Source organism: Lissotriton vulgaris, chromosome 7, assembly GCF_964263255.1.
Source record: "Lissotriton vulgaris chromosome 7, aLisVul1.2, whole genome shotgun sequence".
Lineage (NCBI taxonomy): Eukaryota > Metazoa > Chordata > Amphibia > Caudata > Salamandridae > Lissotriton > Lissotriton vulgaris.
This window is the reverse complement of record NC_141695.1, coordinates 111,043,291-111,059,205: the sequence shown is the minus strand read 5'-3', so window position 1 is coordinate 111,059,205 and position 15,915 is coordinate 111,043,291.

Below are 15,915 nucleotides of genomic sequence, written 5' to 3'. Positions count from 1 at the left end.
CATCACTATTCAGAAAATGTGTACCCTGAACAATTGATCTTGCACAAACTGTTTAAATTCAGAGGAATAATTGTAATCATTATTAAGAGTTACACTGCATGGGTGTGATGTTTCAATAGTTTCTGGCCTCTGTGCCCTAGGTGCTACTGCTAGTTATCAGATGCTTATGTGTGACATTTCCAGAGTCTCTACCCTCAGTGCCTAGGTGTTTATGAGTGACATTTCCCCAGTTTCTGACCTCGGTGGCCTGTGTGACATGACATCTCAGTGCTTAATGTGTGACAACGTGAGTGGCAATTAATTGAAAGTACAATAAAGATTATCAGAATGTAGTTTTTATGCTGTAAAGTTATGACGTTGAAACAGTGTTAAAAAAATGCCTAAAACGCATAGCACTTTGTTGAAAAGACAAGAGTGGCCCGAAGGGTGTTGTGATCATCACTGTAGTGCCCCTAAAGAGTCCTGGGCAGCATTGTATGCAATGTCACTCTCTTTTACACCTACCCAGGGAGTCTGTTGGTTGTGATTTCACCCTGCCTGTACTGTGCGATCTCTGAGCATGTCCTATGGAGTGGTCTCTTGACTCTCTTCTTTGCTTGTCATCTTTTTCTGTTTCACACCATGCCTCAGTCTGACTCTGTTCAATGACGCAGTTTCTCCTTCTGTTGCGATTTTAGCTTCTATAGAGTTTCTCGGAGTATGTCCTGGGAAACACTCTCTTCAAGAGATATGTTCACTCAACATTGTGCAGTCTACTCTTCAAACATGTTCCCGCACTATAGTATGCTATCTCTTAAACTGCACTGGAGAGAAGCCTCTTACTCTATCTTGGACACCACCACTCCCATCCTTTACCACATTATAGCTGCCTGAATCTGTAGGATTCCCTGTTTAGGAAATGAAATTGTGCAAAGCAAGCTCTACGCACACGACGTGACACAATACTTTCTGTGTACATATAACCAAGCCCCATGCATTAGGTGTGGGATGTCTTGTTTCAAATTTATCAGTTTGCATCCACCTTGAAAACCCTCTTGAAACCCCTCTTGTCTATCATTTTTAGATTTTCAATATGGATATGAAAGGTGCTGGCAAGAGAAAATCACACAAGAAAGGAGGAGCTGAGAAAGAACGTGAAAAGAAGAAAAGAATGCAAGAGAAAGAAGCAAGACAATACCAAAAATTGACTGATATGTTTACTCCCAAAAAAGATTTAATTTCTTTTGAAGGCGGCAGCACGTCTACCAGCCTCAGGATTGAAGGTGCTGAACAAACTGCTGAAGACCAAAGAATTGAAATAAGCAGTGAAGGCACTGTAACTCAGGCCACTTCCACGCATATAGAAGGTTACATTGAAGTAGAAAGTGATGTAGATTCCGAAGAGAAGTGTGAAGAGGACCCTGTAGTTGAGAAATCACCATGTGCTGATGTGACTTTAACTCATGCAGCTCTTGGAAAGAGGAAAATGCACCAGAAAGGAGGAGCTGAGAAAGAACGTGAAAAGAAGAAAAAAATACAAGAGGAAGAAGCAAGCCACTACAAAAAAATGACTGATATTTTTACTACCAAAAAAGATTTGATTTCTGTAGAAGGTGACAGCACGTCTACCAGCTTCAGAAGTGAAGCTGTTGAACAAACTGCTGAAGGCCAAAGGACTGCAATGAGTAGTGGTTCCACAGTAAAGGAGGCAGCTCCCAAGTGCTTACAAGGTGACATTGAAATAGAAAGTGGGGAAGATTCCAAAGAAAAGTGTCAAGAAGACCCCATCGTTGAGAAATCAGCATATGCTGATGTGACTTTGATTGATCCAGTGGAGGACCAATGGTTTTTGATACCAACATCTGAAAATTTGAATGCGTTTTTTAAGTTTCATCCCTGTCAACCTGATGGTCTATGTTGGAATGCTAAAAGATTATATCAGCAAAAAAATGGGAAACCAAGGCAGTGGTTGACTTATTCACGCAAAGCCAAAACCTTTTTCTGTGTGGTATGTCTAGCTTTTAGCAAACAGACAGATAGAAGTGCTTTCATTGATGGCTGTTCTGATGAAAGGCATATGTATCAAAGAATCGATGAGCACGAAGACAGCATCCTTCATCACAGTACTTCGGAATCCTTCATGATGCGAACCAAAAACATAGATATATGTAGTCATCTTTTTAAAAAACACACAACTGCAAAACAAGAGGAAGTCAAGCGAAAACGTGCCATTTTGGAAAGAGTAGTGGAAACAATAAAACTGATTGGCAAAAGAGGCCTGAGCTATCGAGCAACTACAGAAGCTAGCTACACCTTAGAAGATGAAACATTGGATCATGGGAATTTTTTGGAACTTCTTCAGTATCTCAAAAAATTTGATCCATTATTGAAAAGCCATCTTGAGGATGTCATTAAAAAGAGTAAAAAACATCATGAGGTTGCAAAGAGTGGTAAAGGACGTGGCAGTTTGGTTACCCTGATTTCAAAAACAACTGTAAACTCTCTCATAGATATTATTTCCTCATTAATAAAAGAGGGTATTGCTGAAGAAATAAGGGAAGCAGAAATGTTCTCAATACAGCTGGATACAACACAGGACATAAATGTTGTAGACCAGTGCTCTATTATAGTCAGATATGTCACCGATGTTGTCCACGAACGTCTTGTGGCTGTTATTAATTGCACAACGACAACTGGAAAGGCATTGTGTCCGCTAGTTTGCACTGTACTTGAATCCATGAACATTAGCGTTGCAAATTGTGTTGGTAACTCAACAGATGGAGCCTCCAATATGCAAGGACAGTATAATGGGTTCACAGCATGGCTGAGTAAAGAAGCACCTGGTCAGATTCATGTGTGGTGCTACGCGCATGTACTTAACCTTGTTATAACTGATGTCACTAAAACCTCAGTATCTGCAATTTCACTGTTTGGGCTGTTAAATTCTTGTGCTGTATTTCTCAGAGATTCATACCTTCGAATGAATGTGTGGCGAGACAAAAGTATTGAAGCACGGTTTCGCTCCATCTCTATAATTGGAGAAACAAGATGGTGGGCAAAAGATGTAGCACTCAAAAAAATCTTTGGTCTATACAATGACCCAAGCAAATCTGTGTACATTGAGGTTCTTCAAACTATGGAAGAGATATCCACATCGGATAACTTCAATGATGAGATCAGATACAAAGCCATTTCATTTCTAAAGTCACTAGTTACATTTGATATCAATTTTGACTGCACAGATGTATCTATTTATTTTTCATAACACCACTCCTTTATCGCTGTACTTGCAAACACAAGGTCTGGACGTACTGTAGGCATATCGAATGGTGACTAAAACCATTGACTCCCTACAGCAACATGATCGGGATTTCAGCAGCATAATGGATGCTACAAATACATTCATCAATTGGGCAAAAGAAAAATTGGTTCAGTGTGATAGCGAAATTTTGATTCAAGTTGACTTCCCAGAGGTTCGAGTACGCAGAAAGAAGATGATGCCCGGCGAAACTGCGACTGATGAACCCATCAGGTCAGCTACTGATAAATACAGGATAGAAGTTTATAATGCTGCAATGGACAAAGTAGTTACCAGCCCACAAAGTCGATTCACAACTCATGGCCAGTTGTTTGCAGATTTGGCATGCCTGGACCCCAGAAACTTTACAGACATCCTCCAGAACTTTCCACAAAATGCTCTTCAAAGACTAAGTGGCTTGTTAACTAGATTTGATCCGGAAGCATCTGTTGAAAAACTGCAGCATGAGTTGCTTGATTTTGCATCTAAGTGGAGCAGACTAAAACTCAGTCTTGAAGAAGAGTACAGTATCATCCAAGAAGTTGAAGATGAGCAAGACTTAGATACACATTATCTCAACTTTGATGATGAGATAGTACAGTCCGCAAATGTTGGGCAAAAAAAGTATAAGTGTAAGACTTGCAGGGACTGTATTGCTTGCTGCTATAGTTTATTAATGCGTTATAACCTGTACAGTAAAGCCTACCCTTCTCTCTTCAATGCCTATAAGTTGGCATTGACTCTTTCCTCCTCTCAGGTGGCTTGTGAAAGATCTTTTTCTAAGCTCAAGTACATCTTGAATAGGCTGCGTAATTCTCTCTCTCAGTCACGTTTGGAAGCCTTTATGCTTATGTCTGTGGAAAAAGATGCTTTAATGCGAATAAGCAATGAGAAAATCATTGATCTTTTTGCCTCCAAAAGCAAATTGATGCAAGGGATGTTAACACTTTAAAATGTGAGCTCGTTACCACATTTCTAAGCTGAGCACTTCTAATAAAATATTTTCTTTGATGGTTGCACTCTTGACATGAAAAGCATTTGACTTTTGCACGTTACCGTCAACATTTTGAGGGCCATTTATAAATATCAAACAATGCAGTGCAATAACCAGAGTTGACCTCCTTGCGTTGGCTCTCTTTGAGCCTGCTTTACACCCCGCACACACCTTTGTACCATTGTGAAAGCCTGTGAGCATTATGTCTACTGTCTAGCATAGGCTTTGCACTGAAACAGCAAGTAATATTTATCCAATACAAAATCCTATGCTTAGGAACACTTTAAAATGTTTACTGAACTGTATTTATGCTGTACTTTACAGCATACATGCATTCTTGGAAAACCTCAAGAAGGCGTCAGCTTTTGTTTTAAATCCAGGTCTACCTGTGTTAGTAGGTAGGACTTTACATCAAAACCCATGGGTGGTTGCTTGGGGACTTGCTCCGACATCTCATCTGCGAAACACCCTCTTGACACAAATGAATGCAAAGTGCAATTGAATATAACACTTGTTTGAGAAGAAGTATGTTGTTATGTTTTATAGTATATAATATCTTATTAAGGATTTGCTACTACAGGCAGGTCATGTTAGCTGTTTACAATGTCAATATACCTAGTCATAATGTTGTGCACTGTTGCACTTTACATGATATCGTTTATTTAAGCACTGTTTACAGAACCCAGGATATAAAAATCATTTAATGTTTTCACATTGTCTTGTACACTTTTTACTCTGAACCTTTGCACAGTTGTTTGAAGTTCAGTGTGTTTTTAAATGTCTTTATGCTATTTTATATGAAGAATAAATTGGTTATATTTAAATTCATGTTTCATGCTTGACATTTCATTTTTTAGTGTTCACTGTAGCAATGTCTGTGATTTATGATTGGGTATCCTGGTGCTCTATAAGGTAATCATTTACTATGCTTTAAAAGTTAATACAATCTAATATGTAATGAAAAATGTGTTGAACAATGCTTTGTTTTGGACTTTCTGTCTTCCAAATTTTCTTGGGGGGTAGAAGTTCAACCCCCCAAACTCCCCCTAGTCGTTGCTTGCTCGCTACACACCATGTGGGGGTTGGTCTCACTTTTACTTTGTTCTCTCTGATTCACTACTTGTGTCGATTTTTGGTGCTCTCTGAAAGAATGCCTATGAATACATATGACTGGGTGGGTAACCTGATGTTCTTTAAGGTCATCATCTACTGTTTACTGTGCTTTGAAAGTTGATACAATTTGAATATGTAATGAAAAATGTGCTGTAAAATTCACCATTTTGGTCTGTCGTTTTTCAAAATTTTCTTGGGGGGAGACCCCCCCAAAACCCCCCTAGTGCCCGTCGGGCTCGCTCGCTACGCTCGCTCGCTACGCGCAGGACGGGGGCTGGTTCGCTACGCGCCGAGGGCTGGTCTGGCAAAATTTGCCAGGCCTGCTTTCAGTTCCCAGTCCGGCCCTGGTAGCCCTCCCCGTCCCAGTCCTGGTTCCCATCCCTCCCTCCCTGTTCGGCTTCTTGTGCTTGGTAGTACAGGATGTGGATGGGCGGGTCACATGCTTATATGCCTTAGGGTGTGGGTGTGGCCTGGAGGGAAGGGATGGGTTTTTAGTTGCTTGGGAGTTTCTGGTGGGAGGAGCTATGCTCATTAGTAAGGACTGGGACGGGGAGGGCTGACGAGGAGGTAATGCCACGGTTTTGAGCCCGCACTGAGAGGCTAACTTGGGAGAAAGTTCAGAGGGGAGAAGAGAAGAAGTGAGAGAGAAGGGGAGAGTGAGAGAAGGGGAGATTGAGAGGGAAGGGGAGAAAGCGGATTCAGGCGGAAGGAGAGGGAGGGACAAATGGGCGAAGAGGCTTCAGCCTGCGCTGCACTCGGTTCCACAGTCGCATCTCCGGGCGCATCACCTGTACAGAAAAGGGTAAAACTCCATTCACACCCAGTTCCACCTGCGGTGTTTCCGCAGCCATGCATCTGGGGCGATGGATGGCCCCAGACTCTGATCAAAGACCCGCCCCACACACAAGGTCAACAGGACTCCCTACCCCCAGGGATGAGTGGCGGGCGGGGCAGATGTTGAGGGTGGAAGGTGAATTAGAATGGTTCTCTACTGCCCCCCCTCAACCCCCCACCTCCTTCTGCTGACCAAGGCCGGTGAGTGGAGTCCGATGCTCAGTCCGGTCCTTACCGCCCTCTCTCTCTGCGCCGGGGCTGCCTAGGTCCCGGAACGCGACCATCTCCTCCTCGTGGTCCGGGTGGTTCCGGGGGCTTCCTCCGCGGTTCGCCTCGTGCCCTCCGGTTCCTGCTCCGGTTCTTGCTCCCATGGCAGCGGTCTGCGCGGAGCGGAGGGTGATCAGAGGCCGCACCTAGCGGGCATCAATGGAGCCTGACTAAAAGCGACAATCTCCTTGAGCATGCGCAGCACAAGTTCACCAAACTCACCTCCTGGCTCGCACGCCTGGCGGCCGCATGCCCCAGCGAGGATGTCACTTTTACTCTCCTCCCCAAAGCCCTTGCAAATTGTGAAACCAAACCAGCCCCCTTAGGGTGCATTGCGAGCGAGCCTGACCACTGCAAGGGCGGTACGAGGGTTCTCCCCCCACCGCAAAATGCGAAACAAGCATTTACAATGCAGTGGTTTCGCCTTTGGAAAAGTTAGAGCTATTGGCATTGTAAATGACAAAATTTGTATTTATGTGTTGGTTTTGAAAAGAGATAAATAAATGGCATTGTCATTTGCAATGCCATTAGCAATGGGCTAATGGGGCTGGGCTATTGTAAAATGGGATGGAAACAGCCAGGAGCGCCTGGGTGTGCCTAAACAGAGACACGGACAGCGGGGGTGAGGCGGGGGGTGGGAGGGGGACGGACAGGAGGGGGGGCGGACAGCGGGATACACCATGTGGTACCATGCCATTAGACTAGGCAGCTTCCATCTGGGCGACATGTGTTTCCTTTCCTTTCGGGCAGGACTATTGAAACAAGCAACCTTCTTCCTCAGTCACAACAGGCATTACCTCACTTCTGTAAGGTGATGGTCTTCAATAGATATGCGCCTTACTCCTTTAAAGGGAGAGATATTGGATTAAAGATGTGATTTTCTGGTTTGGCGTAGACCATCCGCAATCTTTACATTTGCATCAGCATAGAAAGAAAGTGCCCCCTCACCCCATCCTTTTAACACCTTGGCTGCTAGGGATATTTTTCTCCGGTGCTGAAATCTCAGATTTATCATTGTTCATGACGAGCTCAGCTCGTCATCAGCACAGCTCAACTGTGCCTCATGACGAGCTGAGCTCGTCATGAGCATCGAAGGGGTTAAACAAACATCAAAACTCTGTGTGGCTCATTTGGCTGAAATGGGTACATGTCTAGTTAAGTAAGCCAGACTTGAGTAAGTAGGGAAAACAGCTTGGTGCATGTTAATTGTCCTGTTCTCAAGCATAGCAATATTGGGGCGGAAATGATTTCCATATTTTTGAGGGCCCCTTTCCTAATACTAATGAACGAGTACAACAGATGTTTGGTATTTTGGCCTGTTAAATGCCCCGACTGATGCTTAACAGGCTTTTTGACTAATAGAAGCATGTGTTCATAACGCCAAACTACTTTTTCCAAACAACTCCATGCCATTAGGACACTATATTTCGGTCCAGGCCTTTCATTTACCAACTCTTTCCATTCTGGTATTCCTAGTCCTGCTTTATCCAATGTAAAGCAATTGGATTAAAGTGCTATATCACAGTGGGTTGGAAACAGAACAAGGAAAGGCACGGACAGCGGGAGGGAGGGCAGGAAAGGCACGGACAGCGGGAGGGGGGCGGTAACAAACCTGTCGGCCTGTCTCCATCCTTTGTCACAAACGGTGCCCAAGTCGACTCGTCCTGCAGATGTGACACTAGAAAATTGTGAGGACTGCCTGCTTTTGAAAAGACTCAAGATCTCAGTGAACAACAGACCTCTTCTGAAGAAACTCCCGAAGACAAGACTGAGTCCTCTGGAACCGTCAAAACCAGAAACCTGAAGCCACCACTGCACCTGTTGCCTCTGGCCAAGTTGAAATGGGCCACTGGGGCCAAAAAGGATCCCCAGCCCTCCAGAGCCTGAGCCCATTGTGGTTTCACCCCTCCTGGGCTCCCCATCAACCTGCAGCGTCTGCGCGCAGGCCCCTCTCAACACCCAACCCCTAAGGACAACCCTGCACCCGTCGCCCCTGGGACTTGAAAAGGGCCAACAGTGCTCCTCCTGACCCCCAAGAGCATCGCAAGACCTGAGCCCACTTGCTGGGTCAGGCCGACTGGCTTCCTAGCCAGAGTTTACAATCTTTTTACAGTGACATCCCCATTGAAACAAATCAGGCCACTGATGCTGATTTGCACCCATTGTACCGCTACTGCTGCCTTGGACCTTGCCCAGCACATCCTAACTCCTGGAGATTGGTCCTGCAAGTTGATATACTGTACCCGTTTGCAGAACTGGTCTTCCTTCCATAGGAAGGCATTGTAGAAATCAGAAATTGCAATGTGTCCACTTTTTAAAGTGAAAGGAATTTATATTTGAAAAACATACACAAACAATTTTTCTCTGATGCGAAATCATATATAAAAAGGTACTTGGTATTTTTTATAAGTTGGTGTGATCTCCTTGAGTCGTGTTATCGTTTATTATCATTGTGCGTATTTTGCAAATGACTTGCACTCCTCTGTGTTAAGCCTAAGGCAGCTCAATCACACTACCCCCCCAATAGAGCACTTTAGGATTGCATAGCAAGCCCCTGCTGTCCACTTGTAAGGGAACCCTGGACTTTTTACACAGTCTATTAACTTATTGATATATCACATAAAGAGCCAGCTTCCTACACTACACAACTTTAAATGCAATTTCTTTGAGGCAACATTTAGAAAAATTAGCTTGATGCATGCATTACTATTTAAAAAAAACACAAGAATCGGACTGTAGCCAACATTAAATAAAAGTAGATGCAAGATTATTAATGAAAGCCACAAAGGTGCACCCCCAGGTACACGTCTTTGCATCAGTGCAGACTTATGACCCCTAGGACTTCATAAAAAGTTAACAGAAGTTGGCCTGGGAACCATACTCCTCCCAAACTTATGTGAATTCCATTTTCGATAGTTATATATACACACACACAATCTGATGAACAATTGAAAATTCCCTTTCTCTCAATTCCTCACTGCGGGGAAATGTTTACTGTTGCCCTTATCAAAAGTAAATTGTCAGCCTTTTCCAGTGTGGGATATGATTGGAGAGGAATTGTTGAGTGCCCTTACAAACATGTACGTTTCCAGGTATGCAGAGGCTTGCGGTGCTTTCCAAACCTGAAACCACGACTTCCTACCGAATTATAACAATTAATGTGTTCGAATAATAGAGCTCTGACATAATGAGATGGATACCGTAATGTGTCATGTCGGTCCTTGGCACCAAACCGGGTGCCCTCGCCTCCTTGAACAAGTATATATTTTAGGAGTCCACTTACCGGGGAGATCTACTTACCTGCCGCCACCGCCGAGAGTCATTCCTGGCCACACCAAGCACTCGCCAGAGCCGACGCCCAAGCCGCCACCGCCGAGAGTCATCACAGGGCATTGGAAACCGCGCCGCCGCTCCGGGAGGACTACAACTCCCGGCAGGCCTCGCGGCGGCGCGTGAAAGTGACGTGGGACGCGCCGGAAGAGCGCAGAGTGCCCCATAAAGGAGGAGGAGACCGGCAGAGCGGGGGGAGATCTACTTACCTGCCGCCACCGCCGAGAGTCATTCCTGGCCACACCAAGCACTCGCCAGAGCCGACGCCCAAGCCGCCACCGCCGAGAGTCATCACAGGGCATTGGAAACCGCGCCGCCGCTCCGGGAGGACTACAACTCCCGGCAGGCCTCGCGGCGGCGCGTGAAAGTGACGCGGGACGCGCCGGAAGAGCGCAGAGTGCCCCATAAAGGAGGAGGAGACCGGCAGAGCGGGGGGAGATCTACTTACCTGCCGCCACCGCCGAGAGTCATTCCTGGCCACACCAAGCACTCGCCAGAGCCGACGCCCAAGCCGCCACCGCCGAGAGTCATCACAGGGCATTGGAAACCGCGCCGCCGCTCCGGGAGGACTACAACTCCCGGCAGGCCTCGCGGCGGCGCGTGAAAGTGACGCGGGACGCGCCGGAAGAGCGCAGAGTGCCCCATAAAGGAGGAGGAGACCGGCAGAGCGGGGGGAGATCTACTTACCTGCCGCCACCGCCGAGAGTCATTCCTGGCCACACCAAGCACTCGCCAGAGCCGACGCCCAAGCCGCCACCGCCGAGAGTCATCACAGGGCATTGGAAACCGCGCCGCCGCTCCGGGAGGACTACAACTCCCGGCAGGCCTCGCGGCGGCGCGTGAAAGTGACGCGGGACGCGCCGGAAGAGCGCAGAGTGCCCCATAAAGAAGGAGGAGACCGGCAGAGCGGGGGGAGATCTACTTACCTGCCGCCACCGCCGAGAGTCATTCCTGGCCACACCAAGCACTCACCAGAGCCGACGCCCAAGCCGCCACCGCCGAGAGTCATCACAGGGCATTGGAAACCGCGCCGCCGCTCCGGGAGGACTACAACTCCCGGCAGGCCTCGCGGCGGCGCGTGAAAGTGACGCGGGACGCGCCGGAAGAGCGCAGAGTGCCCCATAAAGGAGGAGGAGACCCGCGTCGCGGGACGCGAGCGGGACGCCCGGGGCGAAGCCTGGGCAAAGGGCGGGCCCTCTACGGCCCTCATCGGCAGGAGGAGGCAGGGGCAGGGCCAGAAACCCTGCACAAGGCTCTCGAGGCATCCCACCGTCCAAGTAAGACTGTATTGCTTGTGATACATAGTTCTCTGTGTGTTTGAGGAGTTCTTGCTCTTTGCTTTGCTATAATCACCAGTATGTCTAAAAAGGGATCTGCACCACCAGCTAATACAATGGAAAACTACTTGGTGCAAACAGTGAAAGAAATCAACCTACAGAGGAGAGAATCCCTGGGACTGAGTCAGTCACCTGACCTACACTGTTTGTCCCCTTCTTTAACCCCCTCACCTGAGGACCTAGTTTCCCTGCAGACATTTCCTGATGCCTGTTCCAACTGCCCCACCACGCAGGAATCCGGTACCTTAAATGATAATACGTTGTCTGGTCCTGAGGTTCTTATAGTGGAGCGTGGAAATAATTTTGACAGTGATGTGGATCAGGAAATTCGTGCTGACCCTACAGATGAAGACATTTCTATTACTGAACAATCTTCTCGGTTAGACTCTGCGAAAATCAAGAACCCGCCGAGACGGGGGGGTCTAAGATCTGGGACCAGGAGGAAGAGGGTAAATACCCCAAAAGTAAACCTCAAGGAAGTTGGAGGGGGAAGTGTTAAGACTAATGTCAGCCATGATGAGGACTTGTTTGATAGAATTGCTGACTTAATAGATAGTAAAATTAAATCCATTGTTAAACCATTGCTCTCTAAAATTGATAAATTACAATCTGAGGTCAAAAAGCTGGGAGGGCAGTTGAATAAACTAACAGAGGGTGTTGATAATTTCACGATGTTGGTATCAAACCTGGACAATAATAGTAGAGAAGTTGATGATCAGGAGGGGGAGAATACAGACGACGTTTTAAATAATCCACCACCTCAGCATCCAGACCCAAAAACTAATGGAACCAATAATAATAGAGGGGACGGTCATTTAACGGTTGAGATACCCCCTGCACATGCTCAGCCAACTGACCCTCTTCAATTTATAGTCGAAGCCTCTCCTGTTGTTTTAGTACTGGCAAATGTACCACCTTTAGAAGCCGGTACTGAAGAATCCCCTTCCTCTCTGTCTAATAAAGCCTTGCAGTGGCTCACAACTAATATGAGGTTAGCCCCAGGGGGGGGGCAACAGCTGGCCCAAGAGATTAAAACGGCTAAAAGGGTTTCATGGCTAGGAAATCGCCCCAAAAAATTTAAGGGGGATTGCGTGGCAGTAAGCTTCTCATACTCTGGCGTGCTGCCTAACATCCTCATTAATCTACTCCCACCCCAACGCAGGCAGGGTTCTGTTGTACCTTTAACTTTGAAGTTTTTTTATGGAGAGCAGCAGAACGTCACCTACCCTAAAACACCAGCATTTGGATGGGATACTAATTCTGATTTAAACTATAGATGGGGCCGTGAACAACATCGGAATACTGTACATCAATCCGCCCCCTTAGTATATCAGAATCCTTTTGCTCAACCCCTCTTATTGTCTAATCGATTTGCACCTTTATCCTTTTTGGATCATAATGACTGACTTCTGTCAGAACACCCTAGACAGACAGAGAATAGTGAGCCAGTACTCAGTATGCTTACCTGGAATATAGCAGGTATTAAGACTAAAGTAGGCAATGCAACATGGTTAAATGTTATAACTAAGTATGATATCATTGCTTTGTAGGAAACCTGGGAAACAAACAATAGTTTTTCTCTTGACGGCTACAGTTATTTTTGTATTCCTGCCGTGGCTAGCACAGCAGGAAGAGCGAAGGGAGGTCTGTTAAGCCTCTTTAAACTAGATATCAAAGGTAGCCTTAAGAAATGTGACTCAGGATCTGAGCAATGTCTTATTGTTGAATTGTCTCGTGTGGAATCTCCCAATATTTTGTTTATTAATTTTTATAATTCCAACGCTGTTGACTGTACATCATTTAGTCTAGGTAGATTGGATTACTTTCTGTCAGTCTATAGTGAAGATGTCAATGCATTTGAAATCGTCTTTTTGGGGGACTTTAATATACACCCTTGTTCACTTATGTGTGTTTGCGATGACTCAGAATCCCCTCCTAATTGTGCACCGGTCCATCTTGAACATAACAAACAGGGGGGTTGTTTAGAGAACTTCCTCGCAAGATGGAACTTATACGAATCCAGTTGTGGGGAGGGGGGGGTTAGGGCCCCTACTTTTAAGGGCTCAGACAATGGCTCTATTATTGATTACATTTTTGTTTCTGCATGTTTTTTATTCAAGGTTTTAATGTATAGAACTGTGGTTTCCGCTTTTAGTGATCATAACCCAGTTTCCATGGACCTAGTAGCGTCTGAACTTTTAGGGCGTAACTATGGTCCTTGTTATGAAGAAAGAAAAGTTCTCTCTGAGGCTGAGGAGGAGGTCGGAGTGTGTTTATCAAGAGACGCTAATGATGGGGAAGTGATCCTCGCATTTAGTAGCATATGTAGTAAGATAAACGGCAGGCTTTCTGTGACTAGTAAACCCAAGTTGAAACCTCTCAAAAGATGGTTTGATCACAGTTGCTCAAAAGCACATTCTGCATTGCTCAATGCTTTAAAAACCGTACCGAAAGATCGTGAACTCATCAGTAATAGTAGAGCACTATATAAAAAGGCCATTGCAGAAAGAAAAAAACAGCTTAAAGATGAAGCCTGGACTCAACTCACTGATCCAGCCATACTAAAAAATAGTGGAGAATTCTGGAGGATTGTCAACCAACCCCTACTCACTGGGGAGGATAACTCCCCCCTAGAAACTAACATCCCTGATGAGGGTTGGATCAAACACTTCAGAAACATCTATTCAGATCACAATAACGCTGATTCTAGGGAACAGGATGCGAATATCATTCCAATAGGGAACCATTTGCACTTTGAAGTCAAGGAAGTATTATCTGCAATAGATTGTACCCTGAAAAGAAAGGCACCGGGACCAGACGGTGTTCCTGCTGATGCCTTTAAATGCTTCCCTAACTTCTGGTCAAGATTGCTTTGCAGGGTCTTTAATGCCTTAAACCGTGATAATGTCCCCAAGTCATGGAAAACATCAATAATTATTCCTGTTTTTAAAAAAGGAAATAGGCAGGATCCTGCTTGTTATAGACCCATTTCACTGATAGATTCTTCAGTTAAGATTCTAGGGAGAGTCATATTAGTCAAATTGAACGAATGGGCCACTGAGAATAATATCTTGAGTAACGTGCAATATGGGTTTAGACCTAAAAGAAGTACCCTGGATCAGTGCCTTAATCTCCACCTGCTGATCGAGAAATACACCAGGGCTAAGGATGGGTCCATGTACCTTCGTTTCATGGACCTCTCCTCTGCGTTCGATATGGTCAATAGAAATAAGCTCTGGTTAAAATTACTTGACATGGGCCTGGATAGATCCATAGTTAATTTATTGGCTGACCTACACTCTGGCCTTACTGCTAAAATTAGAGTATCCTCGAATGGAAGGTGTACAGATGTTTTTGCGTCTGAAAAGGGAGTCAGACAGGGTTGTATACTGGCACCACTGTTGTTCACGTTATATGTGAACGCTTTGGAGCCTGCCCTCAGGGGCGTTACAAGCGACATCCCACGTGCAGGGGAACAGGGGATACCAGTTCTCCTTTACGCGGATGACGCGGTTCTTCTTGCACGTACTGGGGTGGGGCTTCAACGACTCCTGGATGCCTTTGAATCCTTTATGGGTTCACTTGACCTGAAAATAAACGCGAAAAAATTGCAGGTTATGCTCATGGGCAGGGCCTCTAGGAGACCCTTTCACAAAACCTTTCTCTGTGGGCAGGAAAAGCTCGCACGCGTCTCCTCCTTTCCCTACCTGGGGATCACCTTTGACGAGAAAGGTAGCTGGGGTCCTCATGTTAAAAGCAGAGCATCCATGTTGGCCAGGACATCTGCAGCCCTCAATGGGTTTTCTAAAAAACTGGGGGGTAGGCCATTTGCAGCTGTTAGTAAAACATACAAGGCTAAATGCATCTCAGTTGCATCATATGGTGGCTCATTGTGGGGATATAGGGGAGTGGAACCCATACAGACAATGGAAAACAAATGTTTTAGATCTCTTCTGGGCGTCCCTCAGTCAACCCCGTCCTACACAGTCCATATAGAATTGGGGGAAGGCTACATCTCAGACCTGATTAGAACAGCACCTTTAGTTGCCTGGCTGAGGATGTGGCTTAATACAGAAATTCCTCTAAATCATTTCATAATGAGGGACTGTTTGACCCTAGATAATGTACACAGGATTAGGTGGTTGATGTATATTAAGGAAAGTTTTTTGAGGTTGGGGAGGCCTGAACTTTACACTGTTATTGACTCTATAACATCTGAAGATATTGTTTACACCAAAGTTGCAATGAAGGAGTTCCTATCCCTGGAGAGGGAAGAAATCGAGCTGAAGAAACCCTGTGTCAGGGCCAGTTTATTGTTGGCTATACCTAATGGTCCTGACAGTTACCTCAACGTTGTGACTCATCCCTACCACAGGTTTATTTTAACCCGTTTTCGATTTAATTTGATACATTTTAACTTGGGCTTTTATCCGGTTTGGAGTACCCCTGAAAAGGCACCACCCTGTTCTTGCGATCATTTCTCTGAGCAAAGTACTATGCATTTTATAATGTTTTGTAGCCATTACAATGAAGCTCGGAGATTGTTTCTTGTACCTATACTCAAGGAAGCAGGATTCATCTCAGTTAGACCTGCTCTTATTTATTTACAATTGTTACAAACTCCCAGGATTATGTTTCACGTGGCTAGCTTCCTGGTGAGAGCTATAAGAAGCAGGAACATCAGACTTAAAAACGTGTCTTCCACCCTTTGTAGTATAGACCAGCATCCTAGTTAGTTTGTTTGCTGGTGATCTTTTGGGTCA